Source organism: Cervus elaphus, chromosome 18, assembly GCF_910594005.1.
Source record: "Cervus elaphus chromosome 18, mCerEla1.1, whole genome shotgun sequence".
Classification (NCBI taxonomy): domain Eukaryota; kingdom Metazoa; phylum Chordata; class Mammalia; order Artiodactyla; family Cervidae; genus Cervus; species Cervus elaphus.
In genome coordinates this window covers 125,695,466-125,719,013 of record NC_057832.1, presented here as the reverse complement: position 1 = coordinate 125,719,013, position 23,548 = coordinate 125,695,466, and the positions used below count along the sequence as shown (strand labels likewise).

General features: G+C 42.1%; 1 long non-coding RNA gene and 1 other non-coding gene across 2 annotated transcripts; both read right to left on the bottom strand.

The window, feature by feature from the left end:
* Positions 1-1,482: 1,482 nt before the first annotated feature.
* LOC122674814 lies at positions 1,483-22,998 on the bottom strand. Its single transcript, XR_006335048.1, has 3 exons — positions 22,868-22,998; positions 20,465-20,468; positions 1,483-1,497 (listed from the first exon to the last, which is right to left on the bottom strand). It is a non-coding gene; the product is annotated as an uncharacterized LOC122674814 (long non-coding RNA).
* On the bottom strand, positions 21,319-21,390 carry TRNAC-GCA. The gene has a single exon. It is a non-coding gene; the product is annotated as a tRNA-Cys (tRNA).
* Positions 22,999-23,548: the final 550 nt, after the last annotated feature.

The window sequence follows — 23,548 nt, the reverse complement described above, 5'->3', positions numbered from 1 at the left end:
GGAGATAGTGAAGGACAGGGGAGCCTGGAGTGCTGCAATCCATGAGGTCACAAAGAGTCAGACACGACTGAGTGACTGAAGAACAGCAACCAAAGGAAAGAATCCGAGTTCATCGATGTAAATGGTCATCTCTGCCTATGGGGTTAAAATCAGATGGTCCTAGATCTTTTTTTCTTTTTTGGCTAAAAACCTCAAAAGAAAGGAAAATGGACACAATGGTGTTGAGTACAGATGAGTGAAAGAACTGGTTTGATTCACAGCTTTTTTTGAAAATCAATGAAGAAAATTTTATGCTATGATTCCATCAAACTCAGCACTGCATTGTATTACTGGGCTAAAACTCTCTGTAAACCTGCAAATATATGGCGGTTGGTGTAGTCGCTGAGTCATGTTGGACTCCTGGTGACACTGGACTGCAGCCCAGCAGGCTCTCCATCAGCAGGATTTCCTAGGCAAGAATATTGGCGTGGGTTGCCATTTTCTTCTCCAGGGAATCTTCCCAACCCAGGGACAAACCCGTATCTTCTGCATTGCAGGTGGATTCTTTACCGCTGAGCCACCAGGGAAGCCCATCTAGTCATTTGAAGCACTAAATAATCATTTGCTATTATGATAAGGAATGGTTGAATATTCGTTGCTAGGGAGAAAGGTGGACACTATAAGAATAAAAGGAACAATTATCTGGAAACATAAAATGTCAAAAATCATTTCATTCAATTTCATTGCTTCAAAATATATGAAATTTAAAACGGATAGAATGACAATACTCGTTCAGCAATCCATACAAATGGGGGCAGAGTTTCATGCAGCTTCTCAGTAAATGATAGATCAGAAACTGCTAAGGACTGAATGTTTGTGCTCCCCAAAATTCATATACTGAAGTCTAACTCTCAAGGGGATGGTATTTGGGAGTGGAGCCCATGGCATGTAATTAGGGCACGGGGATGGCGCCTTCATGAATGGGATCAGTGCCCTTACAAAACAGACCTGAGAGAGCTCTCTTGCTCCCCTCTGCCACAGTGAGAAGATAGTCACCTATGGACCAGAAAGCAGGCCCTCACCAAACTTCAAACCTGCCAGCCTGGATCGTGGGATTCCCACCTCCACAACTGTGAGAAATGAATTTCTGTTGTTTATAAGCCACCCAGTGTTTTTGTTGAAGCAACCTGGCTTAAGACAGAGGACAATATTTTAAAATTATAAAAAACTTTTGAATATATACATATATATATATATGTGTGTGTGTGTGTGTGTGTGTGTGTACATATATGTGAGCTTCCCTGGTAGCTCAGCTGATAAAGAATCCGCCTGCAATGAAGGAGAACCCAGTTTGATTCCTGGGTTGGGAAGATTCCCTGACGAAGGGATAAGCTACCCAATCCAGTATTCTTGGGCTTCCCTGGTGGCTCAGTAATCTCCCTGCAATGCGGGAGGCCGGAGTTTGACCCCTGGGTTGGGAAGATCCCCTGGGCATGGCAATTCACTCCAGTATTCTTGCTTGGAGAATCCCACAGACAGAGGAGCCTGGTCGGCTACAGTCTGTGGAGTTGCAAAGAGTTGGACATGACTGAGCAACTAAGCATACATATATATATATATATATATATATATATATATATATATATATATATATTTCTATTAGAATTAAAATACTGTTTACAATTACTTGCTATCAATCTAGTTGGCTAGAATTATGTACATCTATTTATCAATTCGGAGGTTGTTTTATCTCAAGTAAAATAAAATAATATTAAATTACTAAAATTGCTTTTGGAGGTTGGTTGAAGTGAACAATACAACATAATTTGAAAATGAAACACAGAGGCTGTCTGATGCAAGTTCATGCAAACTGACTTGGAGTTTTATTTTGAATATTAGAAAACAGACTTAAATTGGGAAGTTACAGAGCTTTCTACGAACAATTGTGTATGAAAGTGAAAGCCACGTCCAACTCTTTGCGACCCCATGGACTATACAGTCTACGGAATTCTCTAGGCCAGAATACTGGAGTGGGTAGGCTTTTCCTTTTCCAGGGGATCTTCCCGACCCAGGAATCGAACCAGGATCTCCTGAATTGCAGTGGGATTCTTTACCAACTGAGCTATGACAGAAGCCCCAGTTGTGTATAGGTACATCAATTTATTGTTGTTAATCTTTGAAAAATGAATATGAGGCTTAAGTCTGGTGATTGCACATACCAGATTTGAAATTGAGAGAACAGCATCGAAACGTGTATTATCAAGTGTGAAACAGATCACCAGTCCAGGTTGGATGCGTGAGACATGTGCTCGGGGCTGGTGCACGGGGATGACCCAGAGGGATGGGATGGGGAGGCAGCGGGGAGGGGGGATCAGGATGGGGAACACATGTAAATCCATGGCTGATTCATGTCAATGTATGGCAAAAACCACTACAATATTGTAAAGTAATTAGCCTCCAACTAATAAAAATAAATGGAAAAAAAATTGATAATTGTAAGGGTGAAGTGAAGTTGCTCAGTTGTGTCCGACTCTTTGCAACCCTGTGGACTGTAGCCTACCAGGCTCCTCCATCCATGATATTCTCCAGCCAAGGATACTGGAGTGGGTTGCCATTTCCTTCTCCAGGGATCTTCCCAACCCAGGGATCGAGCCCGGATCTCCCGCATTGCGGGCAGACGCTTTACTGTCTGAGCCACCAGGGAAGCCCAATTGTAAGGGTATCTACTCTAAAAGCTTTACCTCAACACTTGGCTTAGTCTCCACTGGATTGCTGCTTGTTAATCAGTCTCACTTCACAATGCTTAGGAACCTATGTCCTAAGGGCGATTTCCTTTTGGTTTAATCCCATTTATTTTTCTAACTTACATGTTGACAAAATACTATAAATTGACTTATTTATACTTTGTATAAAATGAAAGCAATAGCATTTGTTCCTTTCTTTGTTCCCATAGTGTATAAATAAAGTGATAATATGAAGGTTCCTACAAGTATGTCCAAAAGCAAATTGATAAAACATCCCCAAACACAAAAATAATTCCTATTTAAAATAGTAAACATAAATTGCAAAATCATCCATCATTTAACAAATATTAATTTGGCACTTTCTCTATCTCAGACACTATGATCAATGACAAAAATGAAGAAGGAAGGGTCCCTTTTTTCCAAAATTTTACCACCTAATAAAGGATATGAATAAATATAAAAGGGTAAATTCTGTATGTATGAAGAGGCTCTCAAAATATAATGGTCAGCTTAATCTGAAGTTATCAAGAAGTAACTTGGTAAGATTTGATGTTTAAACAGAATCTTGAAGAATTATTCTTCAAGCTCATTCACTTAAAAAATGAAGAGAAATGCTGTATCAGACACAGTGACATATAATGGGAATGTGTTCATGTGGTACTTTATGGCTACACATTGAATGTATGAGTTTCAATTATGTATATAAATCACTACTCTGATGCAAGAGAAATACAGCTCAAGTGAACTTAAACATATAAGAGAAATCTGAACTGCAGAAAGTCAACAGTAATCTTTAGGGCAACGGGATCCAGAGACACAACTTCTGTTAGTGCTCTGTTTCTCCATCTTTGTCTCTAATCTCTTCTTTGTTTTGCATCTTATTGTTTGTTCTTTTTCACTCTGCCGGGATCTCTCTACAGGGTGAAGAACACGAACACAGGGAGTTACAGTCCCACATGCTGATAACTCCATCAAGAGAGAAGAAAGATTTTTCTCTTCCAGCTGCAGAATGAGAACCTCCAGGGAAGGAGTAATAATAAAATAGGTCCAGTCTGAGTCTTAAAAAAGGAAGCAAATATAATAGCTCCAAACATGATTACAGGTAAGGTAGGTCATAGTCGGATTATTGAGAATGGTTTAAGCTATGCAACATTTGGATTTCACCCATTATCTTAAAGGGGATCAGTGAAGGGCTTTCAATAGAAGAGTAATATATCTGGTTTCTATTCTTAAAGCACAAAGAAGGATGGGGTAACAGGAGAGGGTAGGGGGCAGGAGATGGTTGCCTTGATCTATATGCGAGATGATAATGGTTTGAATCAGAATAATAGCAGTAGAAATTTAGGAGAAATTGAGTAAATGGGACTAGTACTCACTAGTCATATGTGTGTGAGAAGGAAAACTATAAGGAATGACTAGAAGATTTCTGGTTTGAGTGCTAGGTACATAATGGTACTGTTAACCAAAATGAGACAAAGAGGAAAGAGACAAATTCAGCCTGAACAAATTGAAGATTAAGTGATGTCGATATCGATGTCGATATCGATAGATATCGAGGTGATGTCTATCAGCATCTTGGTTATCTAAGACTATAGAGAAGACTATAGTCATCCAAGCTGGGAATATAAAGTTGGGGAATATTCATATAGACATGGTAGTCAAAGTCATAGAGAAGACTGAGGTGGCCAGGAGAATATGTAAGGCGAGAAAAGAGAACAAAATGCAATTGTCCCTTGAAATTCTCGGGGACTCATTCCAGGACCCCATACAGATGCTCAAACTCATCATACAAAATCATGTGGTATTTGCATATAACCTACACATATCCTCCCATATACTTAAACTTATCTCTAGATTACTTATTAATATAATGCCTAATACAATGTAGATGCTATGCAAATAGTTGTAAACACAAGGTAAATTTTGAAATAAATAGTAAATAGTAAATTCTGAAATAAAAAAAATAAATAGTTCCTGGTGCAGGGCAAATTCAAGTTTTGCTTTCAGAAACTTTCTTGATTTTTTAAAATATATTTTTGGTCTATGTTTGGTTGAATCTGCAGTTGTGAAAATGAGAATATAAGAAGCATATTACATAGAACTCTATAGACTTAATGCATGACTGTTGACTTTGTAAACTGCCTGTTTGACTGAACTATATTCCCATTATCTTTTTGGTACATTTCCAGTTGAAGTGGGCTAGTGATTCTCTTACTAGACATAAGGAGGCAGAAAGGAGCTGCCTTTCTAGATATAAGGCATATATCTAGATCCCTTATATGCCTAGATATAAGGAGGCAGAAAGGACAGCTATTTTGTTTTGTTGTCTAATATGTGGAGAATGTTCCATGTGTCCATGAGAATATCTATTCTGCTCTTGTTGGTTGAGATATTCTGTATATGTCTATTAGGTCCAACAGTCTATAGCGTTGTTGAAGTCCTCTGTTCACTTGCTGATCTTCTGTTGGATTGACCTACCCATTACTAAAAGTAGAGTGTGGCAATCTACTGCTACTTTGCACTATTTCCCCCTTCAATTGTGTCAATGTTTACTTCATGTAGTTGGATCCTCTGCTACTATGAACATAAGTATTTACAAGCATTATGTCTTCCTGGTGAATTGATTATATATGATTACATAATGTCTTTCTTTGTATTTTATAACAGTTTTTACTTAAAATTTATTTTGTCTGATATAAGCATAGCCATCCCTATTCTCATTTGGTTCCCATTTGCTTCATATATATTTCTCCATTCTTTTACTTTCAGCCTAGTCATGTCCTTATATCTAAAGAACATATATGCTCTTTTTAAATAGTATATAATTTGACCTTGTTTTTCACCCATTCATACACTCTATGTCCTTTGACTGGAGAGTTTAAATCATTTATATTTGAAGTAATTGATGATAGAAAAGAACTTTATATTGTCATTTTGTTTATTGTTTTCTGTATGTTGTATAATTATGTTGTCCCTCTTTTCCTCTCACTGCCTTTCTCTGTGGTTTATTTTTATACAATGACAGACTTTGATCCCTTTCTCATTTTCTTTTGTGCATTTTCTACAGGTATTTTCTTTACCGATTATATAAAACATATTATAACTAAAATAATCAATTTTAAACTGATAACAAATTAAGTACAGTGACATAACAACTCTACTTCTTTAAGTCTTCACCACTCCTTTGTTATCAATGTCAAAAATTCATCTTTTTAAAAATATTTTTAATCCATTAACATATTTCATAAGTATATTTTTATAATTTAAGCTCTATATCTGAATTGAAAATGATTTATGTACCACCATTAAAGGATTCTGTATTTATCTATATACTTCCCTTACCAGGGAGAGTTTTATATCCTTTTGTGTTCCTGCCTAGGGTCTTTTATTTTAACTTGAAAGACTTTCTTTAGCAACTCTTGTTAAGGCAAGCCTAGCAGTGATGAGCTCCCTCAGGTTTTATCTGGGAAGTTCCTTATTTTTCCTTCATTTTTGAAGGACAGTTTTGCTCCATTTAGCATGCTTGGTTGGCAAGTGTTGCTTTTTTTTTTCTTTCAGCTCTCTGACTGTATCATCCTACTCCCTATGGCTTGTAATGTTTCTGCTACAAAATCCTCTAATAATTTTATGAAAGAACCCCTGTATATACCAAGACTTTTTTTTATTGTGATGCTTTCAAGATTCTTTATCTTTGTTTGTGCGTCTCGTACATTTATCCTCCTGAGTCAGCTTACCTATGCTATATCACGCCTGCTGCTTAGTTGTGTCCAACACTTTGCAATCCTATGGATGATAGCCCACCAGGATCCTCTGTCCATGATTTTTTCCAGGCAAAAATACTGGAGAGGGTTGCCATTTCCTCCTCCGAGGTCCTTCCAGAGCCAGAGATCAAACCCATGTATTTTGTATCTCTTGCATTGACAGATGGATTCTTTACCGCTGGGCCACCTAGGAAGCCCCATGGGTAAACTGAAAAATGAAACTCCTGGACTTGCAAACCCAAGAGCAAAACCATAGCTTCCTAATCAGTTTATTTCCCAGGAAGCCCTCTCTTAACTGTACACTGTGAGCTCCTTCCTTTCTCAGTGGAAGCTTCTACATGGACTGTTGGGATCAGAGCTCCAACCCATACAGGCATACTTTTACTTTTAAATTGATCCTGCAAGATAATCAAGCAAAACACTGGATTAACACCTAGACAATGTTTGAGCTCTGTACTAAATAATTTTAAAGCTAGTAGATGGAGTGAGCTGATGAGGAAGACTACGAACAAGTCATGTTCTTCAACTCGGTCAAACTGCTGATGGTCATACAAGTTAACAAGAAGTTAAGCCTGTGCTCATTAAATCGGCTTAAAAGAAATAGAATAATAAAACAAATTAGTAAATCTTGTTTTCTTAATAAACATTGTATCATCTCTGCACAGCTTTGTTACTGGCATTAATAGAATACCTTAAATAATAACCTGTCACAGTGAAACGGATTCACATTCTATATCTATTCACATCTATAATTGATGCCAGAGCTGTTTGACACTATTGCTTGAATGAATACAACTTATGTGACTTCACAAACTACAAACACTACTAACATAATAGGTATTAAAATACCTTGAGTGATATGAGCACTAAGACTTAGAGTTGCTCTCATGAATGATAGTATTATTCACTCTAGCCATGGTACTGGAATCTGTACATTAACACCCCTGCAAAGGAAACTGAAAGGATAGAATACTTGTCTATACTAAAGGAACTTCATAAATATAAATTAATCCTACTGTAATCATCCAACATTGTATATTTTCTTTTAAACTAACTTTCATATCTGGTCTACTCTAACCTCTTCTGTGTCCACTTTATGCTATACTTATTGCTAACAGTTAAATTACCATAGGAGCTCTAATTAATTATTTTTTTACTTGCAATGCTAGTGATAGAACCAAAGGCTGATATATACATCAAACAGAAGAAACATAATGGAAACTGTAAACAATTTTATGTAATAACACTGCCGTGCTCCTATACAGTCAAATGGACACTCAAAAGGACGTGATTTTCCTGAATGTTTATTTCAGAAAGTTAGAATTGGATGACTGCAAACAATAAAACTAATAGTATATTAATATATAATAATAATAATATACAGTTGGTTATTCTTTTTCCTATTCTACCACAGCTAACTGACTGGAAGTCAGTTTTATTAACTACTACTAACATAAGACCCTCACCAATAAGTGAAGATATATAGGAAAATCCATAATAGATCTAAAAACCATCAAAGATAAAATGATGACAAAAAAATAAAGGGACATCTTAGTTGGTATAAGAAACAGGATGATGATGAAAGCAAAGCCAACAATCATGTACAGGCCATGGAAGCCTGTGGCTGTGATGAGTGTTGACTTCTCCTTTATCTGAGGTTGTAAAAAGTGCTTGGTAAAATCCTGAGGTTTGCAGCAGTTCTAACCTCCTGAAGAGACTGCAGCAAAAAGTGTTTCTAGAATATCCTGACGATTTCCATCTACTAGGCCATGGTGAGCTGAAGTAATACATACTCCAGAGGACAGAAGACAGACATGTTGGGAAGTGGGAATGACTTCTACTGCACGTAGGGAGAAAGGGAATGTTGCACAATAGAAACACTGAGTTTTCATGGTCTCACACAAAATTAGACTCACTTATGACTTTGCTTTGAGAGGAGTTCAACTATTCATTGTTAAAGAGAAATGATCCTTTCTTCTCTGAAGATTTGTTAATCATTCAGTTGGGTGTGGTGAATAAAATACTTAAGGATCTAATATATAAAAATGCAATAGGCAAAGCACATAGAATTTTTGCTCCCTTCCTCAAAGGATGGCGTATTTTGTATTTGCACTGATTTTATGTCTTGAATTCATGTACAATTATATATTGATATTTTTAGTTGAAATACAATAGGACTAAAAATATTGATATAATACTAATAAATCATGTTGGTATGTGTGGTTGTCACATAGGATTCACAGGAGATTTAAATTCACAGTTGTCAACGTAAACGATTAATGCTATTTAGCTTCTTCATGAATCTATACCATGCATGAAGAGCTTTTCTCAAAATATTTCACTGAGGGAACTACAAGGATGATAGGCATGACACTATGCTTCAACTCATGTATTTCTAAGCATCACTCACAACACAGATCTGATTTTCAACATTAGGGTTCTTTCAGTGTCCTTGAACAGCATTTGTTTCTCTGTATACAGAAGAAAAAACTCATGAGTATCAAACTTGTTCACATAAAATGAGTGTATGAATTGTTATCTTCCCAACCCAGGGATCAAACCCACATCACTTCCATCTCCAGCACTGGTAGGCAGATTATTTGCTGACTGTGCCACCTAGGAATCAATATACATTTCAATAACCACAGCCATCAGCTTCTCCTGTTCATGACCAGGGTAGAAGAAAGAACATTGGAAGAAGTACTTGTAAGCATTATTATTTAGTCAAGGAACTGTTATACTGGGTACTCCAGTTATTACTGGGACAAGTCAGTTCCTCCAATGATGATGGGTATAACTGAAAAATTATTACAAATTCATGGGATGCAAGGTCTACATGATAAATGTGTTCATCTTACGCTGCTGCTTCAGGTATGCCTACTTCAGCCTGAAGGACTGCACTTAAAGGGATGCCTACTATTCCAGCTCAAGCAACAGACAGTGAAGTGCAGATCATTGTCCTTTGTTGAAAATAATCAGCAGTTTGTCAACATATGTAACATGCCAGAGCAAGCCTTGGGATGGAACTCTAAACACAGGTTAGGCCCTCTTTTTGCCAAGCCCTGCAATAAAATACAAATCAAAAAAAAGAAAAATAGCAACAATTCTGTCAGGACTTCCTCACCTTTTCTTTCTGGATGGCAGGAAGCAGACATTGAGGCCAGATGACTTCAGGATTTAATTGTGAGCTAACACTGGAAGGGGTGGAAGCTCATCACTCTAGTAAGAATGTGGCTCAATTAAACTGTTTGACTTTCATTCACTTCATGTACATAGAGTTCTATAATCCTTCGTTAAGGAATTAAATAAGTTATACTTCCTTACACCTTCACAATCACTTGGTTTACACGAATATGAATTCCTAGTTCAGCACTTATACAATGAGTGTTACAGGTAATAATAGTGCAAAAATGATGATGAGCAATGACAGGAAGTTTATTTATTCTGTTTGAATTCTCTATTTTTATACAATCAAGCAGTGAAATATACTTACAGATGTGAATATTTCAGTGGCGTGTATAAATACATGTTGACTAGTGCTATGATAACTCATAGTGTTGGCACAATAATTATCATGGTATTATGTCTTTTTCATATATTTCTTTTGAGATTCTGTTCCATTATATGTTATCATAAGATATGCAATACAGTTTCCTAAACTATACAGTAGGTCCTTGTGGTTTCTTTCATATATAGTACTATGTATTTGTTAATAATTCAAACAAAAACTGGTACACAAATATTCATAGTGACATTATTCACAATAGCCCAAAGGTAGAGCCCACTGAAGTGTCCATCGGTGGGTGAATGAATATGCAACACAGGGTAGATTCAGAAGCTTGAACAGTATTCTACCGTACAAAAAAATAAACTGAAATGGTTCTGCCGCTGTGCAAGACATTACAGAAATTACTCCAAAACTAACACATGGAATAAATATATATTTCAATTCTAATTCATGTTGTGTACCCAAAAGGTTTGGAAAACAGCGCTGAAAAATGCATATTTCTACAGTCATATTCACAACAGCATGATTCACACTAGCCAAAAAACAGAAGCAACCTAAGTGTCCATGGACAGCCAATTCCATAAAAACTGTGGTATACACACAATGGAATACGATTCACCCCTTCAAAGATGGTAATTCTGACAATGCTACAATGTGGACGAACCTTAGGGTCATCATATTAAGTGAAATAAGCCAGACCAAAAAAGGACAAACGTTCTGTGATTCCATTAATATGAGATATCCAAACAAGTCACATCCAAAGCCAGAAAAAGCAGAAAGTGATTCGCAGGGATCGAAGACAATTCATGTTTCATGGAACCCACCCAATTTCCCTTGGGGAAACTGACTTCCCATGACATCTCCAAAACCAATTAGACAACTAATTGGAAGCCATATCCAGTCAAATGAATGTAAACATAATTTTACAATTTACACCAACCTCACTCAAACTTCTCAACAGACAAAAGGCAAAACTGTATCTATGGTACCTCAGCTTTGCTTAAAACTGTGTATCTACACTACCTCAGTTTTGCTTATGAAATTTAACCAAAAAAAAAACACAAAACACTAAAGTATACCCAAAAAAGGATATAAAATTTATAACATGAACTTTAAAAAATTATAAGTTTAAACTGTGAAAAACTGTATTCACAAAATTTAAACACAAGCCACAGAAAAATATATTTACAAAATACATATTTGATAAAGGATTGTACTCCAACTATACCAAAAAATCTGGAACAAACAACCTCATTTAAAGTGTATAAATCTGAACACCTGGCCAAAGAAAATATACAGATAGTAAATAAGCATATCAAAGATACTCAAAATCATATCCCATTAGGAAATTACAAACTAAAACAACAGTGAGGTAGCACTGCACACCTATGAGATCCAGTAAACTCAAAGTGGGCGGGGCTTCTCTGGTGGCTCAGGGGTAAAGGGGCGGGGCTTCTCTGGTGGCTCAGGGGTAAAGGGGGCGGGGCTTCTCTGGTGGCTCAGGGGTAAAGGGGCGGGGCTTCTCTGGTGGCTCAGGGGTAAAGGGGCGGGGGCTTCTCTGGTGGCTCAGGGGTAAAGGGGGCGGGGCTTCTCTGGTGGCTCAGGGGTAAACGGGCGGGGCTTCTCTGGTGGCTCAGGGGTAAAGGGGCGGGGCTTCTCTGGTGGCTCAGGGGTAAAGGGGCGGGGCTTCTCTGGTGGCTCAGGGGTAAAGGGGCGGGGCTTCTCTGGTGGCTCAGGGGTAAAGACTCTGCCTGACAATGCAAGACACTCAAGTTCCATCCCTTACACAGGAAGATCCCACATGCCACAGAGGAACACAACTGGATTTTCCCACAGCTAAACAAGGCTCACCTGTGACCTGAGCACTACACATCTAGTACTTAGTAAACAGCTTTGAAAAAGCATCCAGACAAAAACTATCACACAATTATACACAACAGCTCTACTTGTAACAGCTAAAAACTTTCAAATATCAGGATGTCTTCAGGTAGATGACTGTGCAAGCAAATTGGGGTACATCCAAAGTGAAAGGGTGCAAATGCTACCCCAAACTATACCGCTTCAGCATGACAATTAGTTGGACCCAATTAACTTTTTTTTAAGAAGACACATGATCGTCTCTGAAACCCAAGTTCAGGACGGCTCTTCTGTGAGTCACATTTACAAAGGAAATCTCAGTTCAAAGGAATCCTCAATATAAACCAGATAGAAGGATAACAGTTTTGTGAAACGCTTTTTTTAAACAATAGGGAAAGCTAAGACGTAAATCTGTACAACAACCATACCCTTCCTTTCCTTTGGTTTTATTTTTTTAATATTTATCTGTTTTTCTATTTGGCTGCGCCAGGTCGACCTTCGTTGAGGCAAGCCAGATACTTAGCTACAGCATGCAAACTCTTCGTTGTGGCATGGGAGATCTAGTCCTCACATTAGGGATTGAACCCAGGCCTCCTTCTTTGGGAGTGTCCAGTCTTAGCCACTGGACCACCAGGAAGCCCCTGTTTTGTTTTTAGATGAAGATGTGATCTAAGGTGATATCTTGGGCCATTTCAGTCACTGACTCAGTTTCCTGAGTTTCTCCAAAGCATGCACAAGGTACACATTATTAAACTGGTTTGCAAAACAAGTAAAGGTAGTTCATACGACAACACTGTATGCTTACAAATATCTATGTGGTAAATGGCATGCTATTTATTTTTAATTACTATGGGGGAAAAAAAAAGAATGCAGGATCCATACATGTTACAACATGAATAAACATTACAACCACTTTTAGTGAAAAAGATTCATATAGAAAAGGCCACCCAGATCCCATATTCACCATGTCTGCTTTAAATCCATCAAGTTTGTCCAAATAACTGAAAATCTCAGTAACACTCTTAAAGGCGGGGGCGGCGGGTGGGGGGGGGGGCGCTGAGGAAAAGGATGGGAAGAAAAGATATATTCATACAACTGAACAATTGATGAAAGGGAAGTGGGGCTGTGGATTACATTATAATGTAGAAACCATGTGATTTCCTGATTTTGGAGGTTATGTGCTGGTTCTGCAGGAAAATACATCCATTTTGGATAAAACACATAGAGTATTTTAGATGATGTGGCAAATGCAAGCACTTTTTCCCATTGCTAGGAGTTTTCTGTACATTTTAAATTACTGGAAAGTAAATTATCTTTCAAAACAACCTTGTCAATACCACAAAAGAAAATCAGATTAGACAGGCATGAAACTTTCTTATAGAAGCCAAGACTTACCCAGACGAAGTTCAAGGGAAGTTGGGATGCTCACCGCTCTTGAAGGAGTCCACATGGGATGAAGAAGTACTCTGGGAAGTCTATTAGTAACCACCATGTCTTGAGTCCTCTGGATGACCTATTGCAGGAGAAACAGATTTTATAAATGAAATTTTCCCCGTAACTTCACAAAAACTTGTTAAACTACATTCAGTAAAGTTGAATACTTTCAGATCACTGTACAATGATATAAAATAATACAATTTACAATCCAACCAATATACAAAACTCACTTGCATTTCTATACACTAATAACAATGACACAAAAATTAAGAAAATCCCACTTATAACTGCATCAAAAAGAATAAAACATCTAGCAACAAACTTAATCAAGGACATAAAACACCAGTAATCAGAAAACTAGAAAGTACTGTTAAAGAAATCAAAGAAAACACAAATAAACAGAAAACTATTCCACGCTCATGCACTGCAACACTGAGGAATTAAAATGTCCATTCCAACCAAAGCCATCAACAAATACACTGACTACAATCACAAAATAATATGCAATGGCATTTTTCACAGAAATAGAAATATTCCTAATATTAGGCTGCTAATATTGAACAGGACCGTAAGTAGCCAAAAAGACTCTGAGAAAGAAGAACACAGCTGGACGCATCTTCCTCTCCGACTTCAAACTACATCACAGAGCGGTAGGAAGCACCACAGTGAGGAACTGGCAAGAACACAGACACGTGAACTCGAGGAAGGCATAGAGAGCCCAGGAGTGAAGCCACATGTACGCGGCCAGTTCATGAACATCAATCCAGGAACGAGCGAAGAGGAAAGGACAGTCTTCTCAAGAAACAGTGTCAGGAAAACTGGCCACCTGCACTGAAGAACATCACTGGTCATCCCCTAGATCATCTAAAAGAAATCTAACTGAAAACCCGCTGTTTTGCACATGGAGCTCTCCCCCCGCACCCCGAGTCCTCTGAGATGGCCCTCCGGTCAGCGCTCAGCTGGACACAGGAAACGTCTACTTTGTCCTCATTTTTCCCTCCTGCAGCGCCTCCCTGCTGGGGCACTGAGGCAAGCCCGCTCCTCTCAGCCTGGACGCAGCCCCGTTTCCAGAAGCCCAAGCCCTGACGGCCCTGAGGAGAGAAAGCTCCCGCCAGCTGGTCACCGAGCCCAGTCTGAGGGCAGAGAGTCCTGCGCCCGCGGGTCAGAGGGGGCTTTGGCGCCCCCTGCGGGCCGCCGGACAAGAGCGGGCAGCCCCGCGCTCACACAGCCCAGAGGGCTCCCCCAGAAGCAGCTCTGCGGGAGCACTCAGACTGGAAGCCCAAACCCAAATGGAGTCGAATAGCTCCACGACCCTCCTCAAAACACGGTAAGGAACAGTCAGAGCCTGCATGGAATGCGGCCACAAAAAGGATCACATTTGAGGCACTTGTAATGAAGTGGATGAACCTAGAGCGTATGAAACAGGGAAGTCAGTCAGAAAGAGAAAAACCTGGACTCTAGAAGGATGGTCCTGACGAATCTGTTCACGGAGCAGCAGTGGAGATGCAGACATAGGGAACAGACTTACGGACAAGGGTGGGGAACGAGAGGGAGAGGGTGAGATGAACCGGGAGAGCAGCATGGATGCGTGGACACCAACCTTGGTAACTAGACAACCACTGGAAATTTGCTGTCTGACTCAGGGAACTCAAACTGGGGCTCTCTGATAGCCTAGGGAGGTGGGAATGGGCGGGACGTGGGAGGGAGATTCAAGAGCGAGGGACCACACGTACCCCTACGGTACATTCATGTTGATGTATGACCAATCAAACCAATATTGTAAAGCAATGATCAATCAACTAAAAATAAACAACTTAAAAAAAAAAAAAAAAGATGGAATGAAATGAACGTAAACACAAGCTTTGCAACACTGTAATTCCATTTAAAAAACTATAAACATATTAGAAAACAACAAAAGATCTACAAGACCTTTGGTCTGGTGATCAGTTCTAACACACAACAAAAAAGCCATCTTACCAAATTATTAATATAAATTATTGAAAACACTGACTTCTATAATTTTATACATTTACTTTGTGGAGGACCTTACTCGAGAGAACCAAAAAACAAATGGTTAAATGAACCACTGACCACCCACCCTTGCCAGGCAACAGAGAAGAGAAAACACTTGCAGCAGTCATCTTACAACAGGACGTCCTGGTAAGGAACAAGGAACTAACAAGCTACCACCAACCAGTATTCTGGAGAGGTCAAAAAGAGATGGGAGACTCCAGTCCAGAGGTCCTACCAACTTCCCAGGATCCTCCTCGCTGGAATCCATTTCGGCTGAGTGATGCATGTGCCCACAGGAAGGATCCCAATTCAGAATGACTGGCAAGAGACAAACCAGAAACTATAAAACCTGAGACTGTGAGGCACGTGGCAGAGCAGTTCTCTCCGTTTCCCTCACCCCCTGCCCTCCGCCCCGGCAGCCCTTCCCAATAGTCTCTCGCTTGGACAGCACTCCTCTCCTCAGACGATTCATTTCCAAGTGTCAGACAAGAACCCACTCTCAAGCCCTGGGAAGGGAATCCCCTTTCCTTCATCAAAACCACAATCCAGGAGAAAATAACTTCAAAATGATATCTTGCAGAGAAGGAAATGGCAGCCCCTCCAGCATTCTGGCCTCAGAAATCCCAGGGACAGAGGAGCTTGGTGGGCTACAGTCCAACAGCAGGGCATTTCTGAGGGGAGGAAACAGTCCCAGGGAAGTTGAGGCACTCGCCAAAGGCCCCAGAGCTTTTGATAGCACAGCCAGAACTGTGGCTGTGGATTTCCAGGTGCCAGGCCTCTTGATCCTGGCCTCTCTCACCAGATACATGTGTGGAAAACTAGAATCGAGAATATGCCCCGGTGGCTCCATGGTAAACACTCTGCCTGCCAGTGCTGGAGATGCAGGTGTGATCCCTGGGATGGGAAGATCCCACATGCTATGGAGCCCGTGTGCCACAACTGTGGAGCCTGTGCTCTGGAGCCTGGAAGCCACAACGCCGAGCTGACATACTGCAACTACTGAAGCCCGTGAGCCTGTGCCCCACACAAGAGGAGCCGCTGCAGTGAGAAGCCCGCACACCACTAGTTATAGCCCACGCTCACCCAAACTAGGAAAAAGCCCACACACGAAGACCCAACACAGCCAAAAATAAATACAATCGTTTTCCTAAAAAAATGCATGTCTGACAAAGAATCTGCACTCAAATTGTCCAAGAACGCTAGAGCAAACAAGTCCATTCATAACTGGTAAAGACTGAAATAGACACCTGGCCACGGAGGGTATACTGAGAGTAAACTATCATACAAAAACATACTCAAGATACTGGTGGGATGCATGCACAGCCCCCTTTGGACGACAGTCTGACAGTTTTTTCAGTAACCACATGGGACAAGCACTGAATTCTATACATGACAAGTGGTGGAAGCCAGGTATCTTACCTTTGGAATGGGAAGTTACAGATAAACAAAAGGAAAGGTTACAATATCTATGGAGACATCATCACACATTACCTTTAATTGAATATGTTCAAAGGTAAGTTGGAATACATGTATATATTTCCATGTATTGTCAGCTGAGCATATTTAGCTCCTACATGTATGTTTGAAATATCATTCTCTAATAAAAGGGAACAGGAAACGTCCTTGGTGGCCCGGTGGTAAAGAATCTGCCTACCAATGCAAGGAACACAGGTTCAATCCCTGGTCCTAGAAGATTTCACATTCCCGGGGGCAACTAAGCCCCCATACAACTATTGAGGCTTGCATGCTCCAGAGCCCAAGTTCTGCAACCAGAGAAAGTGCTGCAATAAGAAGCCATGGCACAGCACCTAGAGGGTAGCCTCTGCTCACTACAACTAGACAAACTAGCAACAAAGACCCAGCATAGTCAAAAATAATTCAATGTTTAAAAAAAATGGACAGAAGTTCTTTGAAGAAATGACTGAGACTAGGGGTGAGACAGTAAATATATGAGCCAGGGTAATCTTAAATTATGAGAAAGAAAGTAAAGACAACTATCAAGCTGTCCAAACTGATAAAAAATGAATGATTACACAGTTTTTATCTGTATACACTAGCAAATAACAATCTGAAAAGGAATTTAAAAAAACAATTCCCTTTCAATAATGTCAACATTAATAAAATACTTTGCCATGGATATAATGAGGATGACAAGACTGGCACACTGAAAATTATACACGATTGCTGAAAAATATCCTAAATACATGTACAGATATTCCATAGCAATGGAAAGACTCAGGATAGCAATACCATGGAATGCATCTTCAATCTGAAATGAAGCTTCAATGTGAATTACAAAAGGCTGAAAGGTTGTTGCTAGACCATGAAAGATGCCAGGATTCTTGGCCTCCAGAGGAGAAGAATTCAATTCAGGGCCAGTGATGAAGCTTGATCACTCAGAGCTTTTGTGTCATAAAGTTTTATTACAGTATAAAAGAGATAGAGAAAGCTGCTGACATAGACTACCCACTGCTAGTCTTCAACCAGATGTTATACAGCCACTAGCAGTCTGCTAATGAAAGAAAGGCAATGTCTCAGAGAATGGCACCAGGCCCCTCACCCATAACATGCATTGAGATAACATTGGCAGCAGGTGAGTCATCCCGGGCCATAAAATGATTGACATGAATCTTGGAAAAAGGCAGATTTCTAAGCAAATATATAGTTTCATTAAAATAGATTAGGAGAACAAGGTATGAGTAAAACATACTGGTTTGTCAAGTTGGTTCTGAGCCTTTAGGAGGAACCGACTTGAAGACAGAATCTAGGGTAAATACATAGTACATTAACATAGCTTAAGACAAACATTTCCCTAAGAAAAATGCATTGTTTAGCTCAAGGTTTGAGAAAAGTTAAATTCAGGTGGAGCCAGGAGTCATCATGGCAACACAGAATTTTAAGAGAAACCTCTTTTTAAATTTGTATCGAGAAGGGGAAAAAATGTAACACTAGTTTGCTTCTCTGCCTCTTAAGAGAGAGATAAAAAAACATCTGACACTTGCAGCCTATTTTCTCTGTCCCGAGACCCCTGGCCTTCCTGCCTATTACCCTCTGGAGGCCTTTAGGAAGCAATAGACAAGCTGACCCTAACATATACAAGGAATGACAAGGGACTCCAAAGAGCCAAAACAATCACGAGTCTGAAGCTCAAAGGTCCTCTGGTATGCTGCGCTAAGTCGCTTCAGTCACATCTGACTGTCAGAGCCCATCAGGCTCCTCTGTCCATGGGAATTTTTCAGGCAAGAATACTGGAGTGGGTTGCCATGCCCTCCTCCAGGGGATCTTCCCAATCCAGGGATCAAATTTCTGCATTGGCAAGTAGGTTCTTTACCACTAGCACCACCTGGGGCAAAAGTGTCTAAATGGAGAACAGGGAAACCCAGTTAGGGGAAGGGACTCAGAGAAAAGGAAGTGAAGGAAGGAGAGTCTTAGTCACATTCAGAGAAGCCCAGCAGGTAGTTCTGCAGGTGGAAGAGGAGGAGGAAGCAGGCTGGAACTGTGGAGAAGATGAAAGAGGGAACTAAAGCAGGGGCCCCCAACCTCTAGGATCTAACGCCTGATGATCAGAGGTGGAGCTGATGAAATAATAATAGAAATAAGTGTTTAGTCACTCAACTGTGTCCAACCCTTTGTGACCCTACGGACTGTAGCCCACAACACTCCTCAGTTCATTGAATTCTTCAGGCAAGAATACTGGAGTGGGCTGTCATTTCCTTCTCCAGGAGACCTTCCAGACCCAGGGATTGTACCCGGGTCTCCCACATTGCAGGCAGACTCTTTACCAACTGAGCCACCAGGGAACAGAAAGAGAAATAGAGTGCACAATAAATGGACTGCACTTGAAACATCCCAAAACCTTCCCCCACCCCTGTCTTTCAAAAAAAACTCCCAAGGTCAAGGAAGGAACTTCAAGTGTACTCAGGTGTCCCAGGTTGCTGGCTTAGGGAGATGCTGAAGCAGGGGTGTTCTAAGAGGTAGAACCTCCCTTGCGTGGGGTCCTCAACAGACCTCCAATAGCCTTAGTGATGATTGGAGAGATTTGTTTCATTTTTTGAAAATATCCTTGTGGGATAAACTTAATACTTAGCAATTCTTTTACAGTCTTCCTAAGAAAAAGTTTTCTTTCTTTACTGATCTGTGAAGTACCAACTGTGATGATCACTGTTCTAATATACCTCATAGTGTTGCTGACACTATGGATATAACTGTGTGAAACTGAAGTTATTCAATAAAAATGATGAAGCATCTGCCCTGTGCCCAGCACTTTCCAAGGGTTGGGGAGTACAATGAAAATACTCCATAAGATGCACAGCTGGTAGGCACATTCTTTTAAAAAGCCTTTTACACTTCCACCAATAGTTTATTCTCAATGTCAACACTTGCCAATTAATGACCACATTGAGTAGGAAGCTCATTAAAAACCCAGGAGCCAGGGCTCCTGGAACGATATCCCATTCTCCCTTGGACAGTCCTCCACCTTCTCTAGGTCTCAGTTTCCTCATCTGTAAAATCATGGACAACTGACGATAATTCATCCCTGGAACCCAAGCCTATTGAGGGGGAGGGAAATATTACTCCAAGGCCTGGATGATAGACCAGATTTAAAGAAAAATATGTCATTGCTGCTTTTCAGTCAAACAGACAAATATAATGAAAGGAGGAGTCCCTGGCCTTGCGGGATTTGCCTAGGGGTCTAGTCTGGGAAATTCTTACACATCAGGAGATGGCTCCGAGGTGGATTTCCACAAACAAGAACATCCATGCAAAGGACAAGCCTGCAGAGCTCTGTGCCCATCGGTCACAAGAGACTGCCTCCTGACAGCCAGCAGCATTTACAAGTGACCTCCTAAGGCCTTCAGCAAACTACAGGGGCACCTCTGAATTTTCTGTTTCCCTCACTTTTCTGACTCTTTTCTTTAAAAAAAAAAACAACACACATTTCTTCATAGACTGCCACAGTGGAAGGAAAATAGGCCTTCAATTTTTAGACCTCAATTTGCAAAAACTTTGGAGCTTTGTTAATTAAAGCACCACATAATTTAAAATTTTTACACGTTCTAATTATTCAGTTCCAAAACACCACACTTATTGCACAGGGTCCCCATGGAAAGGCCCCCTGTCAGCAGGACAGCCACAGATTCCACCACGAAAGGGCAGCAAGGTACCCTCCTCCCTTCTTTTCCGCCTGGGTGGCTACCAGGTTTTTAAATCCATGCACCCTACTAAGTTTCTGGGGTGCAATTCGTGGACCCTTCCCTTTCCCATCCCAGCAGGTGGTCAAGGGCCCACAGGCCTGCAAAGTGCCGGAAGCAGGGCTGAGCCAGCCGGCCAGACTAAGGGTTGTGGAGTCCCAGCAGGTGAAATCACCAGGCAGGATAAATCCCTTGGACTTCCTGGGGACCTCACTGCAGGAATTAGGCTGCTTGGAAAAACCGCGCGGGTCTGAACTTTATGCAAAGGGGTAAAGTGGTAAAGGACTTGACCCCAATGGTGAGGCCTTTCTGCAACGGCCAGGTTAGGGGGCTCCGAGACTGTGCCAACAAAGAGGGCGAAATACGTGGTTCCCCGCTCCACCCTGCGCCACCGCGCCCCAGTTCCCTTACCTGTGGTCCGCACCCCTCCGCTCCGCTCACTGGATGCCCATTGATGGGGACCCAGGAGCCCACGAAATGGGTGTTCCCTGTTGCAATGGAGACCCCTGAGACCTGGGACCCACTGCCTAGGAGCTCAGAGGAGGCGCGCTCCGCTCCCAACGCGGGCCAGGTGTGCTCCACCCATATGCCCACTTCCAGGAGAGGCCCGCGGGCCTCGCTACTGCTGCCAGGTGAAATCCATCCAGGAGCAAATCCACCCCACCGAGACAACCAAGCTTTTTATCAGCTGTGAAGTGAAGTCACTCAGTCGTGTCCGATTCTTCGTGACCCCATGGACTGTCATGGAGCCTACCAGGCTCCTCCATACATGGAATTTTCCAGGCAAGAGTACTGGAGTGGGTTGCCGTTTCCTTCTCCAAGGGAACTTCCCAACCCAGGGATCGAACCTGGGTCTCCCGCATTGCAGGCAGACGCTTTACCATCTGAGCCACCAAGGAAGCCCCACACTAGGTACCTGGAAAAGGGGAGGCGGGCGAGGCGCACGGCACGCCCCACGGGCCACCGCCCCAACTTCGACCACCACCGCGTCCCGGCCCACGGCTGCCCACAGGCTTCGGCGCTGCCAGCCCGTGACACATGCGGGCCCCACCCGGAGGTCCCCGCCGACGCCAGACGACCATCCCCACATCCCCCTGTAACGGGGCAGAGCCCTCCCCCACCACCTCGCACACCCGTACGGCCGCCCCCCACCCCGGGGACCCCGTCCTCTCCCCTCAACCACCAGGACCCCTACCCGCGCCCGCGTCCCAGACACCCTTCTCCCCCAACCAAGGGCAGAGGGAAGGGGCTCCGACGGGAAGCGTGGCGCCAAGTGGGCAGGGGACACGACAGAGGTGAGAGGGCGAGAGAACCGGACAAGACAGCCGTGGGAGGCGTGGAGAGGGGGGGATTGGGAGCAAGCCCCGAGGCTCGGAGGGTGTGGGGAGGCGCCTGGCGACCGCGCGGCAGGCCCAGCGCAGCGGACGACCGACGACCGGCCGAGGCAGACCGGTCCAGGGCCAGCGGCGGGAGGCGACGGACAGGCTCGCGGCCCCGCGGCGGGGAGCCGCCACCCGTCAGGCCGCACAGCCCTCCAGACGCAACTCGAGGATCCGCGCCGTGCGGTCGGTGGCCGGGGGGAAGGCAGTCGTGGCTGGCGCCATGGGCAAAGGCGCGTGGGGTAGGGTGGGGCGCGCTGAGCACCTCCCCCCCCACCCCAACCCTCGGACCCAACCTCGAGGCAACGTGACGGGGAGGTCGGGCGGAAGAGGGACACCAGAGACTACACCACCGGGCACGGGGCAAGAGTGGCTGGGCGCCCGGCCGGGGATGGAGGCGCGGAGGGGCCGGCGGGGCGGGCGGGAAGGCGGAGGAGAGCCGTCTTTCCCACCCGACCCCCACACCTTCTCGCGCTGCCCCTCATCCCCTACCTCCGGAAAGGCCACCGGACCCGACCGCCCGCCACGGGCGCGCCGCCTTCCAGACGTCCTTCCCTCCCTTCCTTACCATCTCGCGCCGCACGGGTGGAGGAGAGGCTCACGAGCCGGGCAGGGCGAGGCGAGGCCACAGTGCAGCTCTCTGAGCAGACCACGTTAAAGATCCTTCCGCAGGTTCAACTACGGAAACCTTGTCAGCTAATCTGTCTATAATTCAGGGATAAAACTATGACTACAGAAAGGAAAGATGACCTGACCGAGGATGGCCATGATATTCTATAGAACCAGAGAAAATTGGTTAAAATAAAAAAATTTTTTTTTCTTGGAAACTGTAAAGCTGATTCTTTTGCATATGCAATTAAAAACAATTAGCTTGTTAAAAACGCCTGCCTAGGGCAAAGCTTGAAGTTAACCCTTTCCTTGAAAAACACTGCCCACTTTGCCTGAGACCTCAGCCTTGGGCAAATGAGAACTTCAAGCACCGCCCCCCCACCCCCACCGCCCCAAAAAAAGGAGGTCAAAGAGATTTTAAATCTGAGGCGGAAAACTAGAAGATCTCTGTCTGTGTGGATTTATGTATGTCTCAGTGTGAGTCTTCTGTTTTTTTTATAATATTACTGAAGTTGTGAGTTCTTATTTAAATAATCTAAAGAAAAGGAAGCCCTTACAAATCAAAGAGTTCTAACTACAAAAAAAAATTGACCTGACTGATTTTTAGATTCATGTGAACTGGGAAATAGTCAATATTAAATATCTAGTATTTTTTTCCCACAACTCTAATATAGACATGTCTAAGAGTCATTAACATTAAGCATAAAATTTTCATACTGCCTGTTTATTATAAGTTAAATATTGCTATATTGTTATATCTGTCACAAGCTTGTCAACAAAGAAAGTACCTCTAAATACAAACAAAAAAAACTCCTTAAAAAATGTAAATGCAATATGAGCTTTTAGATAAACTATTAAAAATAATTATACTTTAAAATATCTGTCTATAATAGTCACACTGGTAAGACCCAGAGGGATGGGATGGAGAGGGAGATAGGAGGGGGGATCGGGATGGGGAATACATGTAAATCCATGGCTGATTCATGTCAATGTATGGCAAAAACCACTACAATATTGTAAAGTAATTAGCCTCCAACTAATAAAAATAAATGGGAAAATATATATATCT